The sequence below is a fragment of the Melanostigma gelatinosum genome (assembly GCF_949748355.1).
Source record: "Melanostigma gelatinosum genome assembly, chromosome: 16".
Taxonomy (NCBI): domain Eukaryota; kingdom Metazoa; phylum Chordata; class Actinopteri; order Perciformes; family Zoarcidae; genus Melanostigma; species Melanostigma gelatinosum.
Window position 1 is genome coordinate 20,354,074 of NC_136649.1, and position 11,037 is coordinate 20,365,110.

Genomic DNA, 11,037 nt, shown 5'->3' on the forward strand with positions numbered 1-11,037 from the left:
GTGCAAGCACGCTCTCGCTCTCGCTCTCTCGCTCTCACACATACAAAAAGTGCACCCGTTTCAGGTACACAAATGCAGCCACATGCACATACAAAGGCTACTCGCACAGACCCGGGCAGTGTGGCCCGCGAGCCCATGTGCAGAGAATACTGGTGAAGATTGAGGTTTGAGACCACAAGATATGTGCTGCTGAGTACAAACGAATGGCTTTGAAAGAAGAAGGGAGAGGGTTGAAGAGGACACGGGAGAGAAACGTTCAGAGCTGAAGATGACTGGATCGTGAAGAGAGGCGAGAGAGTGGTGATTAGACATTAAACACAAGACACACACCACCTCAAAGAAAAGATCTCTGGGTCGCTTAAGGGCAGCAGCCAGAGCAACAGGTAGATGTGCAGTACTCGCATTTCCTGGACTTGAGTCAGCTTTGATGACTCCAGACCAGGCTTGACAAACTCAAAAGAGTCTTGCAACTCTAATAACTTTAAACTTGAAAACTAAAGATCCGTAACTTTACTTGCAATCGAAAATGATAATTTCAAAGACCTGTTGCCCTCCTCAAAGCGGACACATTCTATCTGCAGAATATTCCGAGGCGGAGCAGCTCAACTACGGCACCAAACTAGAGACGGTGGACATATCTAGAGACAGGAGTTTAAAGGTTTTATGGAAAAACTACCACAGAAAGAACGACAAAAGGTTATTCTCTTCAAATTCCAAAGCTGCAGTGCAATCATATATTTTGACGAGTGTCGGACGAGTTGGAAGTAAAAGTGTTGCTGCAGCCGGCACAAGGAGTTTAGTGTGGCGAGATGAGACGTACACCTGTGACGTGTGTGTATATATTTTAATTGTTAAACATTTTTTTAATTGGATTCAAATCAAAATCATACCAAACAAGTGCAAGAATTTTCAATTTTGAGGATTACAATTAACGAACAGAGATATAAAACTGGCCCATGTCTGCTCTGATTTCAATCTTCAGAAGAAAGAAAACCAGGATCTCCATCACTTATTTCAGTCTTCATCCTGCGCTCGTCCCGTCTTTCTCAATGCTCTTTAATTTTCTGTGATTTCTCCCTTGTTGGTGTGTCTCACAGCTGATCCAAAAACCCACAGAGTCTTGAAAAGGCAAAAAAAAAAATGAGAAAAGAGGCTGAGGAAAAAGAAAGGCAAAGACGGAAGAATGCGTTTGATTAGCGCAAGTTTGCTGTTCATGGCAGACTGTCTGAGAGCCGCGGAGCCATTGTGTTCCTCGTGCATGCGTGTTTCAGCGAACAGAATGGGCTAAAAAAAGACAGACATGGGAAACATGCACACTGACATTTCTTAATCAAATATGGCAATCAGGGGGCCAACCAACAGCATACCATTTGCAATCCCTTTTAATTCATAATCAAAAGCTGAGAAATTGAGAAAGACTGCATGAGAGACGGGGGGGGGGGGGGGGGAGAGAGAGAGAGAGGGCGAGAGACATGCAGGTCATTACATCTCTTTTTACTGGCCCGATGAGAGCAATGTAGAATTAATCAGAGGCCATTAGGCTGTATTTACTTACCACTGCAGGGGCTCGGGTCTCGCTCCCTCTTTCTCTACACTCAAAAAAACGATTCAAGCCCTTCTTAAAGGTGACACATTTAAATCGTGTTTGATTAATTGAAATATATCAAGTTAAAAAATGAACACATTTATATTTAATGGGTCTAACATAAAATGCATGAATACTTTCATTTATTAGATTTATTTGGGTTAGATGGTGTGTATCAACTCAAAATAAATGTGTTTGGTTGGGGGACTACCCCTTGCGCATGTACCAGATCACGTGCTCTCAGTCGTCTTTCCCCCCTTTCCGACTGCAGCAAGATTCAAACCGACCGTCCATTCTTTGGTAAGTAACTTTATATATTTTGTTGTAGTAGTTTAGAATGTACCTCGTTGTCAATCAAGGCTTCCATTCTGTAATAATGACCACAATGTGTGGAACAGACGTGATAACTTAGCCACACGACTGTTCCGTTTTTAATAAGATCGAAGGCACACAGGCTAGCTGGCAGGCTAGCTAGCAAGCTAGGTAGCCAACGTGGTTTGCATTATAGAGCAGACCAGAGATCAGGGTACTGTCATTAATACGGCTTGGACGCAGCGCCGAAGGCTTCCTTATGAACTGTCTGTATGCACTAAAAAACAGTAGGAGAGCAGTTAAACGAGCAGACTACGGTCTCCCCCTTTCCAGCGCCATAATGTCGGCAGGCAGAGCAGGCCGCAGAAGGCCACTCTCTAGTGGGCGTTCAGTTGTAGTGGGTTTAGCCACGTTTTCTTCACTGAAAAATGTTTAATATGAATAAATCATGAGCTCATAAAACCGCTGAATTCCTCTCACTCGCGCGGGCACCTGATGCATGAACACACGGAAGTCAGCGGTGTTTTATCGCAGCAGCCATAGAAATAGAACGAGCGTAGAACGGACATTCCCATTCAAACCGATGTAACGGGATCAGAGCAGCGGCAGTTTGTACGTGTACCGTCGTCATTGTGAAGAACTGATCGATGTAGCGGGCTAACTTTTCTGTTATACTACGGTCAATGCGCAGTGTTGAGCACTATTTTCTTTTGAACTAGTAAAACGACCAAGACAAACATCGATGTCCGTTCTACTCATTGTATTTCTATGACCTTACACTGTGTGAACGCAGGCAGGAGTGCGAATGAGTTTTCAAGGCAAACAGTTTGATATTTTATTAAAATGACGGTCTTAATCTTATTTAACACGCTTGCATGATTTGATTGCTGTTGTATGTAGCTTTAGTGTTGCTGTAAAAGGTGAATTGCTAGTCTATTCTAAATGGTAACATTATATCTGCGAGTGCTCCAAAGCACTTTTGACTTGACTTTGTTTTATGTGAACTTTGGATTATTCCAGCCTTTCCCTCCACTAATATATTTATCTCATCTTTTGCAGTTTGATCAGCATTACCAAGCTTCTTGAGGCAACCTCCTAATGATAGCACGTAATAGGTTATATGCTCGATGCGAGCTGATCTCTCATTGTTATTTGTTCAGTTTGATATGTACTAATTATCTTTATTCTCTTTAGGACTCTGCATGTGTCAGTGTAAAGAATGCAGTTTGGAACTAGCTAGCAGGTATTTCTTGTTGCATGGGCATTGTAGGGGCAGTTATTGCTATACATGTCCATACATTGCCCATGTACATTCAATACATGGAGTAAGCTTCTCAATCACACATGCTGAACTGCACATTCAACCAGAGATTGTGGAGCAGAGGCCCCTTCCCTGTTCCAGCAAAGTTAAGTAAGTAAATGTGTGTTTCTATGTGTTTACCATTTTGATGATTAATGGCTTCACAATCGCAATTTGAATCTAATAATCCCACATAATGTGATAGTAATTATAATAAACAAGTAACAAACAGCTGTATTTTGTTTGTTATTCAGGTCAATGCAGAGTTCCTGCTGATCACCACCAAACTATTTCAATCAAAGTTCATGTCACAGCTGGACCTCTTCTCAGACTCCCTGATACAGGGCTTAAAGAGCAAAGGAGGTGTGAAGGAGAAAAGGTCAAGGATGTCCTGACCATCAATGATTTGGTTAGTACATATGTATACAATATTAGTTTCACTGTATTGGGGTGGTTATTGTAATATTTTCTTGTCCATATCTGCTTTTTTAAAAACATGTGATGAATAGTAAATGGCCTGCTTTTATTCTGCTTTCATCCAGAACTTTTAGTGTGATGACATCAACACCAAAAGGGAAGGGCATCTGAGAAGCCTGTCATCTACCTCAATGAAGATCCAGACTCTTTATCAATCTGGTAAGTTTATCGCAATATGTTTCCCATGTAGCGTCAAAGTGTTACCCACATATATATATATATATATATATATATATATATATATATATATATATATATATATATATATATATATATATATATATATATATACATGTTTGTGGATTAACTTAACACAAGTTTTCTGTGTTTGTGTTGTTGTCAGGCTTCCGCCGCTGAGGATGCAGTGAGGGACATCGCATTCACTGTCATAAGGATTTACATGATCCAAAGAGATTGGGAGCCAGAGGACGTGGGACTTGATCAACTGCATTAAAGTCCTGAACAACGTAGACGGTGTCATCATGGCGTTCATCATGCTTTGGGCTAATTTGTGCCCTTAATCTAAGCTTTCCAGACAACTTCAAGTACATCTTTGAGCTTCTCCAGAAGGTCATAATGAATTTGGATGGGCACAAGCTGAATTCTAAGATACAGGAGCTGAAAATCAAGATGTTTGCACAAGAGGTGAACACCAAGTGACAAAGCCAAAGAATCTTATCAGATCTTTTGGATGTTTTCTACTTTCATCTTCCGCCCAGTCAACGACAATCCATGACCTCATGGATGTTTTCCTGGTTCTGACATTTTGAAAAAATTGACTAAGCTGCACAGAGGCAAGCCAGAGACTGTAAATTACGGAACTTTTACATGTCACTGCAAGCTGGTTAAGTGTTTACCCGCAGAAAGTTTTGCCCAATTCACCTCCACATCCTAACTCGAGTGTTATTACTCTCTAACGTCAACTTGCACGTCCATTTTCCTCGTTGTCTGATTGAATGACTCTCTACTCGAGTTGAAATGGACCCTAACACGGTTCAATACGCTGTAACTTCCATTGACTATGAGTATCCTTGTTATTTATAATCTATAAGTTTTAGTTTGTGGATGTTTTGTGATTTTACTGTTGTAGCCCAAAAGTGGTCAGAGTTGCCTGTTTCTGCACATGATAACACATCATCGGCTATTCTTCAGTGTAAAGGAGTCCTTTTGTACTACCATCTGTACTGGTAGGAAAGAAAACAGCTGTATTGCTCTTGACAAACCAAAGTAGTGGGAATTTAGCACTTGCAATAGTGGTTGTACATATCGATTGCAGGAAGTTTTGTGCTTTTTGGAAATGATAGTTTCTGGTGAATGACTACACTGCAGTGCAATGATAGTCCCTGTTTGGAGAGCAGTGCATAGCCTCCACCCTCATGGCGTCTTTGTTTGTGGCGCCAAGGGATTTGGGATAGCTTGGTATTTATTTGTCACCAGTTGTGGAGCTGTTACAAGACTACTGTTTTAATATTTAAAAACGATGAAAGATGCACTGTATAGATCCTTTTGGAATTTTTTTGCTATCCTTTTCTGATCAGTGTTTTTGTAAAAAAAAGCAAATTATATTTAAAAAATGAAATGCAGGCTCTAGAATCATGGATGTTCAGATTTGTACCATATTTAATGTATTTAAGCATTTTCAATAAAAAACACTTGAACTAGGTTTTGTCTCGTGTCTTAATTGGGGGTCAAATTAAAAAAAAATTTTTTACCTGATTAATTCATTTCCAATGAATTGTACTATATTGAGTTGGACTAACACAAATCAATTTCATTTCATGAATGGTATTTTTTTATTTAGGTTGTATTTGATAAAATTGAGTCGGACTAACTCAATTTAATTATAGTGCATGGATGTTTTTAGTTCAAGTTAGGTTTAACTATATTTCCTCGGTGGAAAACCTGCCCACAATTTAATTGAGTTCATCCAATGAATTATTTTTTTGAGTGTACAAACCCTGATATGATCCTACTCTGCCCGACCCTGTACCAGAAGATGGAGCAGGGCTAAGAACAAGGGTATAACGAGAATGATCCCGCATACAATTGTGTGCGCGTGAGCGTGCACGTTGTGAGATTGAGTCTGTAATCCTGGATGTTGTATCAGGTGGACGTTGTATGCACCGAGGACCCGAGTGCTACACAGCGGAGAGAGGAGGGGAGCTGGAGAGATGCTCTTAAATCACAGTGTGTAATCCCCTGTGGGGTCAGGCCAAGGCCTCTGATGTTGACTCACAACTCAGGCTGTCACACAGCGCTCTCCCTTTCTCTCCTAATGCACCACTGCCATTACTCACCCAGGTTCTGTCGCTGCCAAAATCTCTATAACAATGGGCCTGGGTCCCCGAAAGCATCTTGCCACTAAGTTAGTGCCATTTAAGAAAAAAAGGGAGATTCAGTCTTTCCAAAAGGCCACGCTTTATGAGTTGCAACTAATGTATTAATAGTTGTATTAGTTATTTCTGCTTTATAGAATAGTAATGAGTCAGGAATAACTTGTTTTGCGTGTTCAAGGTGGGAAGTAGCAGTTGAAATAATACCGCTTTTCAAAATAATTGGCATCAAAACACACTTTGAATGAATCGAATGAACTTCATCGTCTTCCAGCATAACTTTGGTTTGTCTTTATTCGGCTCTTTAGCCTCACTGACTCACTGTTGGGTCCCATATAACTCATGGTTGCAGCCAAATACTGTTCAAACACAATTCACTTTATTTGTAATTCTACTGAAGATCCCAAAGTTCGCATGGACCAAATCCATCCATCAAAACCCATTAAGAATTTGTGTACAACTGTGATTTGCAGGATGATTTTAGAAGTGAAACCCTTTATTAGTAACGTGCCAAATAAATCACATTTGAGACTCTTAACCAGAAATGTTTTTTCAAACGCTCACATTGTTCTATGTTTTTGTTTTCCTCACAAATGACTTTTTGCAGTATCATGTACATAATGGCTGACTGTCTCTATAACAAAGCCAGAAATAGAACGAGAGCACAATATTTTCCTAATTGTAACAAATACGTTTTGGTTATCTAAACTTAACCAAACTTTGAACATAAAATTGGCAGCACAAGTTGGACATGAACACTCTGTATTTAGTGAACTAACTTGATGATGATGGTTTATAGTGAAGTCAGTTTAATTTGTACAGCCCAATATCAAAAATCACACGCTTCCCTCAGAGGGCTCTCACTTTTATAATGCTGGTAATTATACTTTTGTAATGAGTAATCTGTTAATATTAACACTTTTTAATAATAACAATTATGCAGTTATACATATTAGCAAGTCACTTCTAAAATGTCTCAGGTTTCTTCCTTTACAACAAGCATCAAGTATGTAGTTATATATGTGCAAGGTATTGTTGTGGAATCATCTTTTATTAAAGTTTCTAATATTTCTAACTCATGTTTTTTTCGGTGAAAAACCTGAAACCCTTCTTCAATAAGCCAACTAGTCTGTATTTATGTTATTGTACAATTATTCTCTTCAGAGTTGTTACACTACAATATATATGAATGATGTGCTTATGAATAATAGTAACTTACTAATGACAGCTCACCGGTGTTGTGCATTCATAATAAGCCATCAGGTCTGCCGTTATACATCATCATCAGTCATTTATAAACATTTATAACTCAATACAAACCTTTTATTCATAATGTTTCTTTTATAACTGCAGACCTGATGGCTCATTGTCAAGTGATTAACAACTAATCCTTTTACTGTTGGTTTTATAATAAAGCAAGTCTGTAGCTATAAATGTGTAATTCACAAGGAGTTGTGTTCAATATCTGCACTATAAATATTAATGTCAATATTAATGTCACAGCGTTCTTACTTTACAATGTGCCATGAGGTCTGCAGTTGTAAGTGACAGCATGTTATTGATAAAGGTTTTTTCTATTATACAACCAATCCTGTTATGTACTATTAATAGATCATTTGTGGTTTGGATGCTCTGCAGCTCATTTAAAGTAGGTAAATGGTCCATTGACAGGTGGTATTTTTAATAAAGAGAGTTTTGAGGATGATGCACACCAATCAAAGGGATTTTTCTTAACCTGACAAGAATACAAACTGTCCTTTAGTCCATTAATGGCTCATTCATGACCATAAAGCATTAATAAATGACTTATTAATGATTAGTTACAACTGATAAAGCCTTCATAAAGTGTGGCGTATTAGAAAATGATGCAGGCTTTCTTCCTCTAAAGGTGTAATTGTGAAACCACGTGTTGAAAAAAAGTTATTTTGCCACGTGACGTCCTGAAAAAGCAACGTCAGGGTTTTAGTGAACCTAGAGGTTAATTCTCCAGGTGAGACGGCACTTCAAAGCCGCTGGCACTGGCTGACCACGCCATTACAGCACAAACCTCTTTAAACAACTGATAGCGAGACAAAGGAGGCCGCGGCATACTTTCCGTGGGCGATATGAGCAAACAGTGAATGATGTTTACTTAAGATTACTGGGACTCGCAACCAAAGGATTCTGTCTTGGAAAGAGAGAGAGCCAGCAGAAAAGAGAAATAATGGAAAGAACAAAAGGAAGGCAATTCAACGCTTCAGTCATTTGGTCCACATTGTTGTTTGTCTGTTTGTTGGGTGTGCCAGAGGAGTGGAGGAATGCTGTGTTTAGAAGTCAATAATTTGCTCAGGCCTTGAATGACGCATACATGCACAATGTTACCGGCACAAAAAGACACGTGGGAAAAAAAATAATAATTTCATGAATAAGAGATCATTTAAGTGGAATTGAACGGTCTCAGTATCGCGCATCAGGGAATTCAATAAGTTGATTTGGGAGCGAAGAATGCTTTGTCATGTAGAAATAATGCTCATTGTCAGCTCTTAATCAAAGAACATACATCAGCAGCATTAAAGTGTTGCATGAATTTCTGTTAGGGGCCGGAATTTAATTTCCCCACTTTAAAATATCCTTCAGCAAAATCCATTACAGTAACATGAAACTGTCTTGTCTGGGAAATTTAGACTTAAAACAATGACTAAAATTAAAACCTCGTTCCACTGACTGCCCGGAACACTCTCTCTCTCTCTCTCTCTCTCTCGCTCTCGCTCTCGCTCTCTCTCTCTCTCCCTCTCTCGACAAAAAACAAAAATATGTTTTTAAAATTGTAATCTGCAAAATATGTTGTTGCTCTCCTGTTAGCTCTGCTTCTGGTCTCCAACTGTTTCTGAGGGAAATTGCATTTCTTTAAGAAGGTAAATGTGTCTTTTTTTTTCTTTCTTAAGTGGTTTTAAAGGCAATATTCCATGCAAGCAAATATAGGTTAAGATTAATCTTATTTATATCACGATATACCATCAAAGCTTTCCTCACTTCAGCCGCAAATGCTTAGGCAGACTATGTACTGTATATCTAATGGGTGGGGCTGTGAACTGTAGCTCCCGCACCTTAAAAGTTTACCTTCTAACTCTCCTCCTTCCCCCCCAACAAACACAGAGCCAGACGGCTGTCTCCGCCACACAGATACGACTGCAGCCGCACCGTAAAAAGGCAGCTGATTCCTCCTAGAACGTGTAATTTTCTCATTTAGCTCACAAGCGTTCTGCCCGACACCAATTAGCGCGAGGCCCTGACCTCAGATGTCTGTACCAGGAGACACGGCAGCGAACGACGCACCTCAATCAGTCGCTTACACCCTCTTTTCTATTTTGCAGCCATCAAATCATCACCATATACATAATTCATACACCTCAGATTTGGAAGTTTATTATAACCCCTCTCTAACTCTGAGAGTATGATTATATCTTTGACTTTATAAAGACAGGCGGATGGGCTGTCTTCCCGTTCCATCTCCATATCATCTCTCAAGCACTGTTTCACGTCGTCTCAGTGATCGTTGTCACAGCTTTCAATGTCGAGACAAAGACGAGCTTCATGTCATTTCCACATCATCGATCAATGCCTATGATCGAGTAATAAAGCATAATAATAGTAATAACGTAGTCATAGCATATGTTCATGTATGTACTGTGCAGAAATGCAGAAAACACCTAGTTTTATTTTGCCTGGCCATGTTATGCAATACCAGATCTCACCATAGGGGGGTGGGGTCATACCAAAGTGCTAGTGTTGTCACCCGTGCCCTTTGAATTTGAGAGATCCATGAATGTCAATGAGGTGGGTGTAATGGGCTTTGGGGCTATCTAAATTCAACTTTGATGACTGGAGACATTGGAGGCAGAACCAGTGTCTTTTTATTCAGGTATATGATGGAGACAAGTGTATTAGGAAACAATCATGACAGTATCTAGTATTTTCTCACTGTGAAACTGTAGAACTATCGATTCTCAGTATAAATCTGCAGCATCGTAAGCTACAATTAGATGAACTCTGGTTGTTTTGTCATTAACCTCTTGAGCTCATCTTGTTGTTGAAATTCACATTTAGTGGACTCGCATTATATCTGATTAGTTTCCTGACGCAATTATTTAGATTTAATTTGATGATGTTTGCCCTCGTGTCGACAGGCTCGCGAAGTACATACGTTGTGTTACATACGTACATGTATGCATGCAAGTGCGCGTCCGTATGCGCGACCGTATGCGCGTGTGTGCGTGCACATGTGTAAGTGTGCAGCATGCACATGTCTCTCCTCCTTGACGTCGTCTGTGCACCCCACCAGGCAGCTCTTGGCCTCCTCCTTTCATTGCTAAGAAACCATCCATTCTGTGTGAGTAATCAGAGCTGTGCCTCCAGGAGCCCAGCCAAGCCTCTCATCCTTGGGCTGCTCAAGAGCTGCTTTAATTAACCATCATACCACAGATGGGATCAATTTCCCCCCCCACCCCACCCCCCCACCCCCTCTTTCTCGCTCTTTCTCTATGCCTCTCTCTCTCTCCCTTCTATCCCGGCTGCTTCTTTCCTGCGCCCTTCTCTCCCATACACAAGCCCCATAATTGCACTGGAACAGTGCCAGCCGGCAGTCGGGCCCCAGACTGCAGGCCTCTCCTCTCCCTCTGTTCTCCTCCTCAGCCCCTGGCCTCACCTGCTCAATACCTTATTCGTGTCAGGATCTGTAGAGAGCCATTGCGGATTAACTAAAGAGATGTGAGATTGATTTCTGCCCCTGCAGATAAAATTGAAGTTTTCTTCTTGTGTGTGTGTGTGTGTGTGCGCGCACGAGTGCGTGCATGTGCATGTGTGTGTCAGCGAGGGACAGAGAGTGAGAAATGAAAGATATTTCAGTAAGAGACAAAAAAGTGTCTTTTTTTTAGTCGACGACCTGGCTGGAACATACTTGTGTGCACATGCATGTTGCGTGTGTTTGTGCATTACTATTCTCTAGTGTGTGTAGTGTCACGGGTTGTCCCTAGGGTGGGGCGGTGCAAAAG

General features: G+C 40.5%; 1 long non-coding RNA gene across 1 annotated transcript; it reads left to right on the forward strand.

Annotated features, from left to right (window-relative positions):
* Positions 1-3,249: 3,249 nt before the first annotated feature.
* Positions 3,250-5,336, forward strand: LOC306790314. Its single transcript, XR_013772698.1, has 4 exons — positions 3,250-3,308; positions 3,452-3,606; positions 3,740-3,833; positions 4,018-5,336. It is a non-coding gene; the product is annotated as an uncharacterized lncRNA (long non-coding RNA).
* The last annotated feature ends 5,701 nt before the right edge of the window (positions 5,337-11,037 follow it).